Below are 12,624 nucleotides of genomic sequence, written 5' to 3'. Positions count from 1 at the left end.
TTTCTATGGAGTGTCAGCTTCTGCTTAAAATATATTTTTAAAGTTTTGCCCATTATAATTTAATCACATTAAATTTATCTCCCCTTCAGGGAATAGCTAATACATTAAAATTTGTTATTGGAGTAATAGATAAAAGATACATGTTAAATTCCCTACTCTATCTTTTAAAGTACACTCATTCTTTTATTTACTATTTTTGACATACAGATCAAGAAAATTGTTCTAATAAAGTTGTTTCAGTTGCATAGAAATTAGTCAAATGCTGTGATTATTTTCTCTTGTTTTCATTGTGCCGTGGAGGTTTTTTGCATCTGACTGATGATTTAATGTAAAGAAAGGGCCAGAATATGATGGCATATACCTATCATTTTTTGAAGACAGTTTTCTGAAATGTTTTACTTTTGAATAAAAAAAGTGTTAAATTGTGTCCTAATTGGCCCTCAGTGAAGATAGATAATTTCTTTCTGAAACCCAAACTTTAAAACATTCCAAAATGGACAAAAAAAATTACCAGCATTAGAGGTTCTACATATATCAGCCAAGCAGATAAAAAATTAAATTAAATTAAATTAGTTAATATAGATTACAAACCAATGTGATATTATTAGGTTAAAATTTAACAACAATTTTAAAGGAAAAATTTATGCTTGACCAAACTTCTGAAGTATGGTATAGGTGTATGTGCTATTTAGCCTTACTTCCCTTTTAATATTTTACACACACACACACACATACACAAACACACACATACACACACACATTTGTCAGAGATAGGAAATGACTTTAATGCAGGTAAGGAAGAGTAGGAGTACATGTACACTGCCTAACTGTAGAATATTTAGCAGTGCTGTCCAGTGGGATACAGAATTGTGACAGGTATCCATTAACATCTTTATAAACTGTCAAAAAACCTTGCACAATCTTTATTGTGGGAGTCCTTTCATGAAGTGTGCATGTATAAATATTTATCAAACTGTACATTTTAAATATTCATAGTTTATTATAATCAAGCCTCTCTCAATAAATCTGTTTTTAACAAAAAATGCATGAAATGATTTCTAAATATGAACCTTATTCCCAGTTGTCCTAGTTATTAATTTATCAATCCAGTGGGGGTAAGTTCTGGGAATTTTTTTCATGACATATGGAATAGCAGAAAATTGGCAGATGAGTATGATTGAAAACAAATATTTCTTAAGGAAATAGTTCATTGATTTTTAAGATGACAAAAAAAATCAGCTAATTGGTATCAGTCAGTTACTATGATTAAAACATTCAGTCTAAGCTGAGCACACCATATAACTAATTGATTCATACAGTCATATCTAGATTCATATTACATCATTTATTGAGGATCTATTATGTACTAAGTACTATGCTAGGTGCTGGAGAAAACATTCAAAACCAGATGATAGCACTTTTCCTCTGGGTGCTGATAAACTAGGGGACTGCTTCTTGAAGGAAGTTCTTCAAAACTTGAACATAAATAAGTGTCAACATCAATGCTAGAAAAGTAAAAACGTTCTTAACCACGTTCAACCACAAGGGACCCCAAATAGCAAGTATGGACAGCATGGAGCGAGGGAAAGTGAGCCCAATAATGGGGTGTCCAGAGAAATAGTAAAAAAGTGAGAGAGCGTTTGAAACAAAAGGGAATATATTTTAGAACTTTATCTGAAACAGCGATGACTCCTGCTCTGGGTCAGACCTACCTGATTATATTTTAAAACTGTGAGATTAAATGTATACAACAGTAAGAACAGTGTTTAGTAAAAATTATTTTATTATTCCATAACTCTTTATCAAGTTAATGCCCAGTCAAATTCACTTATTACATGCACTGCTTTCCTTCTGCCACACAGTGGAGTAGGTGTAGAGACTGAATGTGAAGGCTGAAGGCCATCAGCCTGGGTTGGAAGCCTGGATCCATCACTTACTAACCAGATGACAGGGCAGGTCACTCAACATCTGTGATAATAATAGTTTACACCTAGAAACGTTGGAAGAATAAATTAGTTAATATTTGTAAGGGGCTTATTACCAAACACAAACTAAGCACCGTTGAGTACTATTATTAACAGTCACCATTGAAAGCCCAAGGCTTACTGATACTGCTTGACTAACTTGTTCTCCTGGGGGAAGGATGATGGTAAAATAGAAGGAAATTTGATGAACAATTACTGCCAAGCTTTATGACTTTGTAGGAGATAAGTGTTGTGACTGCATTTATTATCTTCTGTGGGAAAAAAACGGTGATCTGTAGTAAAATCCAATTAAATCTTTATTATTTCGTTGAGACATTTCAAGAGACACTTCTTTCATTAAGAGAAACAGAAACTGAAAATAAGCTCAGTTTTTTAAATCAAAAGATTTCTCAGAGGAATATGGCAAACATGATGTTCATTTTCTCATTGCAGTATATATAATTTATGTACTATGAAAGGATCTTATTTTGATTTACATAAGAACAAAAGGCAGCGGATTTAATTTGCTAATTCCATTTATTTTCCATGTTAGAAGAAATAATCATAAATTCTATAAATATCATGTTTGACCAAAGATCAGTCAAGGGTCACCTAGGATCCTTCTATGTCTTAATCCCTTACTTGGAAAGTCAAGCTTCTCTTTCTGTAGTCTCCCTGACTTTCTATATGGTAAAATTTAATATAATTTTTATTTTGGATCTACTTTATGAATAATAAATGATACACTAGTATCTCAATCCTAGAGGGCTGATTTTTTTTTTTTTTTTTTGACCAAAAACGACTTTCTTTTCGAAGTCAGCTAAATTGGGCAACTATAGCTGTTCACATTTCTATATGTGTTTGATTTATTCATTTTTATTCAAATATTATTTATATTACATCAAAGTTGACATTTTCAGAAGTAGTGACATTTCCAGTAAATGAAATCCACTTAATGGCAAACAATTTTTGATCATAGCCTGAAGTACTAAATACTTTTTGGTAAAGAGGAAAATGATAGAACAAAGTTATAATTTCACTATTATACAAATCAAATATAACCAACAAGTGAAAAATTAAAATCAGAGCTCTGTATTTCAATATTTTCCTTTTCCTTTTATATTGGAGTTTATTGGTCTTGTTTAAAGCATATATCATAACCAAAATATGATATTTTTTAATATTTAACATTTTTGCATTTTTAGAAAAAATTGCTCTACAAGCAATTTTAAGATATATGTTTAATCTGAAAACTTATTTAAATATACAGAAGTGAACATTTTATATGTTGTGTGAAACTTGATTAAAAAGTTCCATTTAGAAGCTTTTTATAAACAACAAGTTCCTGTTGTATCACACAGGGACCTATATTCAGTATCCTGTAAAAAACCATAATGGAAAATAATATGAAAAACAATATATATATAATATGTATACAACTTAATCACTTTGCTATACACCAGAAACTAACACAACATTGTGAATCAACTATATTTCAATAAAAAAATTTTTTTAAAAGCTTTTTCTTACATGTGTTAGTTGAGGTATAATTTATATAACATTAAATGCACAGAACTTTCTTTCACTTTTGTGAGATTTGGTAACTGTATAGGCTATGTAACTACCAACCAAGACAAGATGTAGAATATTTTCATCACCCAGAATGTTCCCACAATTGAATGACTGTGCCTCTAACAGTCAGTCTGAGCCTTCCTCCTCTACCTCCATACAGTGGAACTCCTTTTTCTCAATATAATGTTTTTTGAAATTCATTCATCTGTTTGTCTATGTTAGTAGTTTATTTTTATTGCTGAGTAGGATTCCATTGAATGGATGTGTCATAATTTGTTTTTTCATTCACCTGTTAATGGGAATTTGGATTGTTTCTAGTCTGGGGCTTTTATAAATTAGGAGATTAAGAACTTTCCTGTACAAGACTTTGTGGGGACATACATTGTTATTTCCTTTTTAAAAATACCTAGGAGTAGAATTGCTAAATCATATTGTAAGTGTACAATTAATGTTATAGAAACCAGCTAAACGATTCTTCAAAGTTTATACTGCTTCCAGCAATGAATGAGAGTTCCATTTTCACATCCTTGTCAGCACACATTGTTGTCAATTTTTTAAATTTATTTTTAAATATAAAAATAAAAATTTTTATTTTTAAAAATTATTTAAAATTTTATTTATAAAATAAAATTTATTTTATTATGAAACCACAAAATAATTTAAAATGCCTAAAATCAACCAATATTTGGTAGAATTGATTCATACATCATTCATAGATTTAAAATATATTTGTTAATAAAATTATTATTATTATTAACCCTCATATTTTAAATATATCTTGCTTGATAGTCACTGGTCATCTCCCTTCCCTCCCCCTCAAAAGCTCTGTTCCCTAGAGGCAACCATGTTCACGTTGAATTGGATTTTGGCAATTTTCACAACGTCCTTTCTATCAAAAATATTTTCCATTTGAGTATCTAGTCTATTAAGAATTAACATATCAATGAATAATAAATGTTATAATTAGCTTTAAAATAGTTACAGGGTATTCATGATAACATTGCATACATATTTCATTAGAAATTAAAATGAAATCTGTATCTTAATTACATTGCATTATTATATTATTTCAGAAATATTAAAAGTAAATTTTTAGAAGTCAAATTATTCAGCTGGATGTTTATGGTTCTTCACACATTTGCATTGTCAAATATTCTTCTGTATTATTATAGGATCAAATTTGATTAATTAATAATTGAAATACATTGTATGTAGTATCTATCTGAACTCATTTCAATTACTTCACCACTGTAATATATGCAGTAGGAGAAAGAAATATCGTGTATAGTTCTCTGTAAGTGTCAGAAAAGGGAAAAATATGAAATGTCATGGAATAGGAATAAGAATTGTCATGATTATTTTAAAATTGATCTTTTGTGTTTAGGATACGATAACTAGCCAATTTAAAGCTGGCCACAAACTTGGGTAAGGCATACAAAAGTCATTTTTATGATTTCAAAAATAACATCTATCTCCAAAATAATATCTCTTCTATTTCATTATTATTAAGTTTTCAACTTGAACTAACCCTTGTAGTGCTCCACACTACCAAGTTGTTTCCCTCTCACATACATACAGTTTTGTTGTATCTTTCTTCTCCATTAAATTTCTACTCTGCCTTTAAGATTAATCTCCTTAAGCTGTATAGGTTATATAAAACCTTCTGATTCACTAATGCAAACTTATGTCTATCTCCTCTAAATATATATAACATAGATTTCTATAATATAGTTGACCCATCTTATTGCCTTGTATTATTAATTATCAATGTATTTATATTCAACTTGTTTCTCTAAATTCTTTTTAATTCTCTTTGCGCATCTTTTAGTGGTTAGCACAGAACCTTATATGTGTGGGTAAAAACACATTCATACTCTTAAGAAAATATAGAGCAATTTAGCTTACTTTTGCTATGAAAAGGTGAGACAGAAAAATTCCTAGAGGGAAATGTACTTTAACCATAGTTTCAGGCATATCTGTATGTAGAAAATAAAGAACAAGCAGAAAGAGAAAGCTTTAAAATGCAGATGAAAGAGTGGATGATATTTAGAGGAAGATTGCCAGAGGAAACTTGAAGAATTGACCAATTCTAACAGAACTTTACTAAGTAAGAACTCTCTGCCAGTCAGAAATATTAAAAATATAGAATGAAGTACCTCACTTTGCCACAAAGTTGAAATCCATCAGCCAGGGGCCAGGGATTTTTTTAACTGAATAAAAATTTCATAAATTGAACTGTAAGTTCTAATATAAGATTTGTAGTTTAGCATTGCACTTACGAGATTTCCTAATTCTCATGAAGGCAAAAATCAAGTCTTAAACTACTTTGCATCTCTTATAGTTCAGAGTATATTGATTTATAGCTTGAATAGTTATGTGGATTTGAACAAGATGATGATTTCTAAATATTATTTAGCTGTCTCAGGAATTTAGGAATTTAGTAGATAATCATTTTATGACTATCACTCTCTAAGTACATAAAGATGAATAAAACCCCCATGACACTAAAATAATGATTTTGTCTTTCCTGCCTAATCCTATTTACAATAGAGAGAAATTTGGTATAAATGTGCTTCACATGTACTCCAGTCATGAGAATTCAGAAGTTTTTGGATCTTATTTTAGGACAATCTTATACAATGGATTCTGCTGTCAGTACTCTAAGGAGGGTTTGGCCTTTAGATTAAAAATTTCTTTTATTTCCTCATAAATCAATAACCTTTCAGGGAGAAGCTCAACTCTTCATAACATGATATACAGGAAAAAATATTTTCCTGTCTCCAAAGTTTTGCTAACCATGGTTTAATATACAGGAAGAGCTCTCTTGTCCTCTTTAGGCTTAGGATCTAAGTACTTTATTTCTCTTATCAATATTTCTCTTGATATCACCTATTAACACAGCCAAAGTGGTCCACTTTGTGACATTCATGTGGATTTCAGGACAGGACTGTATCTAGCTAGTTATACCTGATCAAGGCATTAATTATTTAATATTCATCCCTTCTCACTCTCATTCCCTACAAATAGGTAGTAGCAGAGACTAATGGAACAGTTCAACGAACATGTGTTCAATGTGTTCCATCCAAATTAATGCACTCTATTTTCATCAGTTCCTTGTTATTACTGACTTGGATATTTGATATTAAAAGGTTTTTGTGAAAACACTTCAGTCACTATATGAGTGAACTTTTGTGTGCAAAATTAACTAAGTCTCTAAGTTACGCACATACAGACACACACACAGAGCAATTTTTTTTTTTTTTTTTAAGGCTGTGCCATGTGGCATGTGGGGTCTTAGTTCCTCAAACAGGGACTGAACCTATGCCCCCTGCATTGGGAGCACAGAGTCTTACCCACTGGACCACCAGGGATGTCCCACACAGAGCAATTTATTAAATGTAAACTCTACAATTGTAAACTTAGTTTTGACCACCTTGGAAGCTACTAGAATTTCAATTCTACAGCATTCATTAATTGCCCACTGTTTTCATCTATCTGAAGTTTCCTTTACTTTTGTCCTAATACTAGCTAGCTCAGAAATTTTAAAGCCTTCCTCTGCAACAATGCTTTAATAACATCTACTGGATCACTTATGCCTTCTCTGTAAATTCTTTCTTTCACTCTTCTGCACTCTCTTCTGTGAGACATTATAGCATAGAGGCTAAGAGTTCAGGCTCTGGAATGAGTACACACGTGAGCAAACCTCAGGTCCATCTTTTTACTACCTGTGTTTCTTAAAAGGTAGGACAACAGAAGACAGGCATGTGTAATAGGTGGATGAATGGATAGATGGATAGATAGAATAAATGAAGGAATGAATAAATACATGCATGAGAGTAAGAGAAGTTCACATGGACTTTGAGGACAATGATTAGTGTTAGTCCTCCATCAGAATATTTCACTGGAGAATTGTTATAGCTTATTTCATATTCTGTTATGTAGAGAATGGAATTATTGAGGAAAACCAGTGGCATTTCTGCCTCAATCTGAAATTTTATCAGAAAAAGTTTGTTTTAGTTTTTGTTTTGAGAAAGAAATATTACTGCCTAATTGAAATTAAAATTCTAGGCCTAAACTTTTGAAATGTAAAAATGTTTCCAAACCAATCTTAAAATATAACAATTTTGGCTTTCTTTTCTGAACTACAGATTGAAACTTTTACATTATATTCTGAACATGAAGTTCTGTATGGCTGCTATTAATTTAGATTGGTTACCTTGGAAACAGGAGTTCTTTCTTTTTAACCCATCACTAGTGTCATCCACTTCTATATAACAAAGAAAAAAATTAAGATGAAATTTTAAAAAGGTAAACTATATATATATATATTTTTTCCTATTTGTCATTTGGGAGAACAGTTCAAACATAAAATATTTAGTAGCAGAAATAATATTAATAACAAATATATCTAAATCCATTTAGCATTCACCTCAATGATACAAATAGTCTTCTCAGCACTTATGCTTTAGATCTCTGAAAAGCAATAGCTGTTTTGGTAAAAGTTGTATATCTGCTATGCACCATAAAATCAAAAGTGCACATTAGTATGTACTGACAAATTGAAAAGAGTATGTTCTATGTGTACTTTGCTAAATAGAACTGAACTTCAGTAGAAACAGAATTCTTATGATGCTATTTCCAAATAATTGCTATTACCTATTAATAATTAATAGGCTGAAGGAAATATTATTATTACCTACTTTTATATTTAAAGAGGTAGTGTTGTCAAATCAAAAAAACAAAGTTTCTAGAGGTTGCTAAAAGGTTTGGCTTGTTTTAAATGTTATTTAATTTACCTATGTGGTGCATTTTTAGAAATCATATATATTAATTAATTATATATATCAATTAATAAAGTGATAAACATTTATAGTTAGTAAATGGAGGTCAAATAATTTATATATTCTATCTCCATAGAATATGAACAGTCATTCATAAAGTTATTTCTATTGCAAAATTAATTCTGATTTGCAGCTCAAAGTGGAATAAGAATAAGAAAAAAATGTGGAATAGAATAAGAAAAATTGTCAGGAAAGGAATAATATAAAAATGCATGGAAGAAAAACAAACAATCTGTGAAATTATTGAAATTTACAGCTCAGTGAATGGGTTCACCAACAGATGAAACACCTCTGAAGAAAGAATTAGAAATATCTAAGACAAGCCTGAAGGTGCTACCAGGATGAGGCCCAGAGACTAAAAAGTTGTGATACAAAATAGAGATAAAGAGACATAGAGGATATGATGAGGGCTTAAAACAAAAGATATTTCTTCCATCTCAGTTCCAGAGGTCAGAAGTCTGAAATTATGGTGTGGGCAGGGCCAGGTTCCTCCAAAGATGCTAATCCTCTGCATCTTCCAGGCTCCTGGCATTCCTGGCATTCCTTGGTTTATAACAGCATAACTCTCTACCTCTGTATTTACTTGGCTTTTTTTCTCTTGTCTCTGCACCCTCTCCTCTTATAAGGATGATAGTCATTGGATTTAGGGTCCACCCTAATCCAGGATAATTTTCTCTCAGGATCCTTAACTAGTTACATCTGCAAAAACCTATTTGCAAATAAGGTCACATTCTGAGGTTCCAGGTGGACATGAATTTTGAGGAGACACTATTCAACCCACTACAGAAAACAACTAAATAGCCAATGTGAAAAAAGTGGAAATATAAAATGGTATTTATTCACAAAGTGAAATGTTACATATTGGTGAAAATGAATGAACCAGAAACGCATGGGTAGTGACATGGGTCAATCTTATATGAATGATATTGAGTGAAAAAGCTATCTCTAATTATGTGTACAACATGATTCCATTTATATAAATTCAAAACAACAAAAAAATCTATATGTTTTGGTCATATACAAATATGGTAAATTATATTTTAATAAATGAAAGTGAATAATTATTAAAAACACAGGATAGTGTTTATGACTAGATGTGGGAAGAAGAATGGAGGATGAAATTAGAGAGGCACACAGATAGTTTCAGCAATGTTGGCAATATTCTAGTTCTTAGGTTGAGTGGTGGTTTCCCAAGAATACATACATATATATGTATCTGTATTGTGTGTATGTATGTAAAATATCATGTAATACCATTACTTTTAAAAACTGAAAGAAAAATCACAAATATGAGAACAGGTGCCTCAAATTTAAATAAGAAATAAGGCACCGAGAAGACTTAACTACATGAAATATAAAAGGAAGAAAGGAGAGGGGCAAGAAAAAATGACTGTGAAATACACATGAAGAAAGAGCACATGAAAGTTTTTTGTTTTAATTTTAGACTCATTTCTCACATATTTACATATATGCATTATCATGGAAGTAAATATATCTGCCTTTTAACTGTGACAAATAGTAACTTTAAAAGAGATGAGAGTTCCATTTTAACTCATTTTAAAAACAATATGAAAATATTGGATGTATATTCCATTCCAGCATATTCACATATGACTCTAATGAGGAATTAGAGTCAACTTGTTGAATTCTGATCAACTTGTTACATGGGACATATGGAAATACCTATTCAACAAAATAAAAGATGACCCTAAATTACATTTTAAAACATGGAAATTTTGTATTAAAAATAAAATATGAATCATAAATATGGCCAGGTCACATAAATTCCTCTATTACCTCTCACCTGTGCGAATGCTAATCAGCTATATAATTTAATTATGAGAAATATTATTTCATGGCACAATTTGAATGAACAGTGGTCACCTTGACATATTATATTAGGAACACATTTTTAAATGTTTAAATAAATGTCAAAAGCCATTTGTCAAGCCATGTGGTGTTTTGCCATACTTAATAATATTACAAATTTATTAAACTGTATATAATGAGAATTTAGTAGTTTGAGATTTCTGTGACTTTACTGCTTTATGACAATTCTCCTTTACTGAGAATTTATTTTAAGAGTACTTTTGAGTAAAAATTAAAAGACAGAATTTTTGGTTTCTATTGTGCATCCTCCCCACAATCTTTATTTTTCCAGTTGTTGTAACATTGTTTGACTTATAGATAAGCTCACAGAAATGCATCAATACTCAGTTGTTTTTTGATTAATGTTTAGTTGTGTTTGAAGGTCTTCCCCATCCAGTAGTTTCAAAGCTTCACCTTACTTTGGGCTTGCTCTCTGTCAAATTATGTCTTCCTCTTTTTTCTCCCACTCTAAACAGGTATGCTTTAAAGTAGGAACAAATGCCCCTAATGCAGCTTTGTTGGAAGTTCCTTAAGAGCTTAGTCAGTTCATTGTTTGCTCTACATACTAGCAGATCAAATGTCCATTATTGTCTCATTCCTTCATTTAAGAAGCTTGTCTTCCTGTATTCAGTGTTGTGGGCCTGCTCCACGAAAAGAGAGCTACATCTTGCTACACCCATAAAGCCAATTATTAGTGGAAATATTCAATTCAAAAATCAGAGAAATCCAGATCTTCAAAGAATTTTTGAAGGTTCGACAAAAGTCAAAACTAAATTCAGAAGGTTACAATTATTTATTTTTCCCCCAATCCTGCAGCTGCTGAGATGACTTGTAACTACTTACATGAAATATAAAGCCTGGACATTTCATCTACATTATTTATTTTTCCCACTTGTATAAGAAAGTGATTATACAACACATCATAGAGTTTTGCGAAAAGAATGCAATAAAAGACTAAAAAGTACTTTTCCACTGGTATAGGAAGACAGAGCTATCTCATTTTCCTGATCTTTAAAACAATAAAAGTGTTTTGTTTCTATGAACCATGTCCGTAGAAAATATACCAAAATGGCTAAGGCAACAAGCCTGACATTTATGGGTTCCTAGCCCAGTTCCTTCTGATTTACTAAAAGGTATTCTGCCTTCTGTTCACATTTACATCTTTTTTTTCTTAGAGTTGTACCCAAGTAAAACTACTGGCACCTTTCTGTGGAAGGTATGGAAGTTCTAATCCTGGCATGAGTGAAAAAAACACTGGGCTAGCTTTCAGGAAACTCCCTGTAACTGTAACCTTTCTGAGACCTTTCTCACACAGTTCTTCCAACAGACCAAAGATGTTCATAGGATTATTGTGAAGAACAAATTAGATGATACATACCAACTACAGTAACAGTTCTGGTTTGTTACAACTATGTAAGTTATTTGAATATTAATTAATATGCAATCTTCCTTCGAAAATGCCTGTTTCTGATTTCCACATTGCTTCAAAATCGCTCATATTTCATACACTAGACACTGTGTCCTTCCTTTCAGAGTTTCCAGGTTAATAAGGGAAGATAGCTTGACTGACTTCAAATGTATGTTTTCTTTATACAGCAGCACTCTTTTGATTTGCTTTCTCTTGTTAGAGCAGAAAGTACCACATGCTATTAACTTGAGTCTCTGTATCCTTCAAAAATTATTCTGTTAATGATTCCCTTTTAGGAGAAGTTAATCATAAAAATAAAAGCCTTACCAATAATTACCTACCATCTTGTTTTCATAATGTACTTAAATATTTATACTTCTACTCCTCCATTAAACTAATCAAATGAGAAATACTGCTAAGGGAATTGCCTTATAAATAAAGGCTGCCCAGAAAGATGATAATCTACTTTTCTATGCCTCTGTAATTTTCTAACCAAATAGGTTTTCATTGTGTTGCAAAATACTAGCAGATTACCAGTGACATGAAAAATGTGTCAGCACATATAAATGCAGGCTCATACTAATGACTATTATTCATTCTATTATTGACTCTCAAGAGATTCTGTTTACAGAAAGCAATGTTTGAACCAAGGATAAATAATGCATTTCAAAAATACAAAAGCTTTTTTCACTCTTCCATTAATTCTAGTCTTTTTATTAAGAAAAGCTAATTTTATTTAGAACAGTTATTATTGGCTTGGATTTGTGTAGGTACTTAAAGATAAGTTTGAACATATCAGTTAACTTAGATAAATATTCTATTGTTATTTTATGATAATAAAAATTAATTTTATTATCAGAATCCCATTTAGAATCATATTTTAGGGTCCAGTTCATCCCAGGAAATTCAAAGAAAAAAGTTAGGAAAAAGCAAGTCTTTACCAAAAAAAAAAAACCCTTTTTAATGACAT

The sequence above is a fragment of the Balaenoptera borealis genome, assembly GCF_965194805.1.
Source record: "Balaenoptera borealis genome assembly, chromosome: 9".
Classification (NCBI taxonomy): domain Eukaryota; kingdom Metazoa; phylum Chordata; class Mammalia; order Artiodactyla; family Balaenopteridae; genus Balaenoptera; species Balaenoptera borealis.
This window is presented reverse-complemented; position numbering follows the sequence as displayed.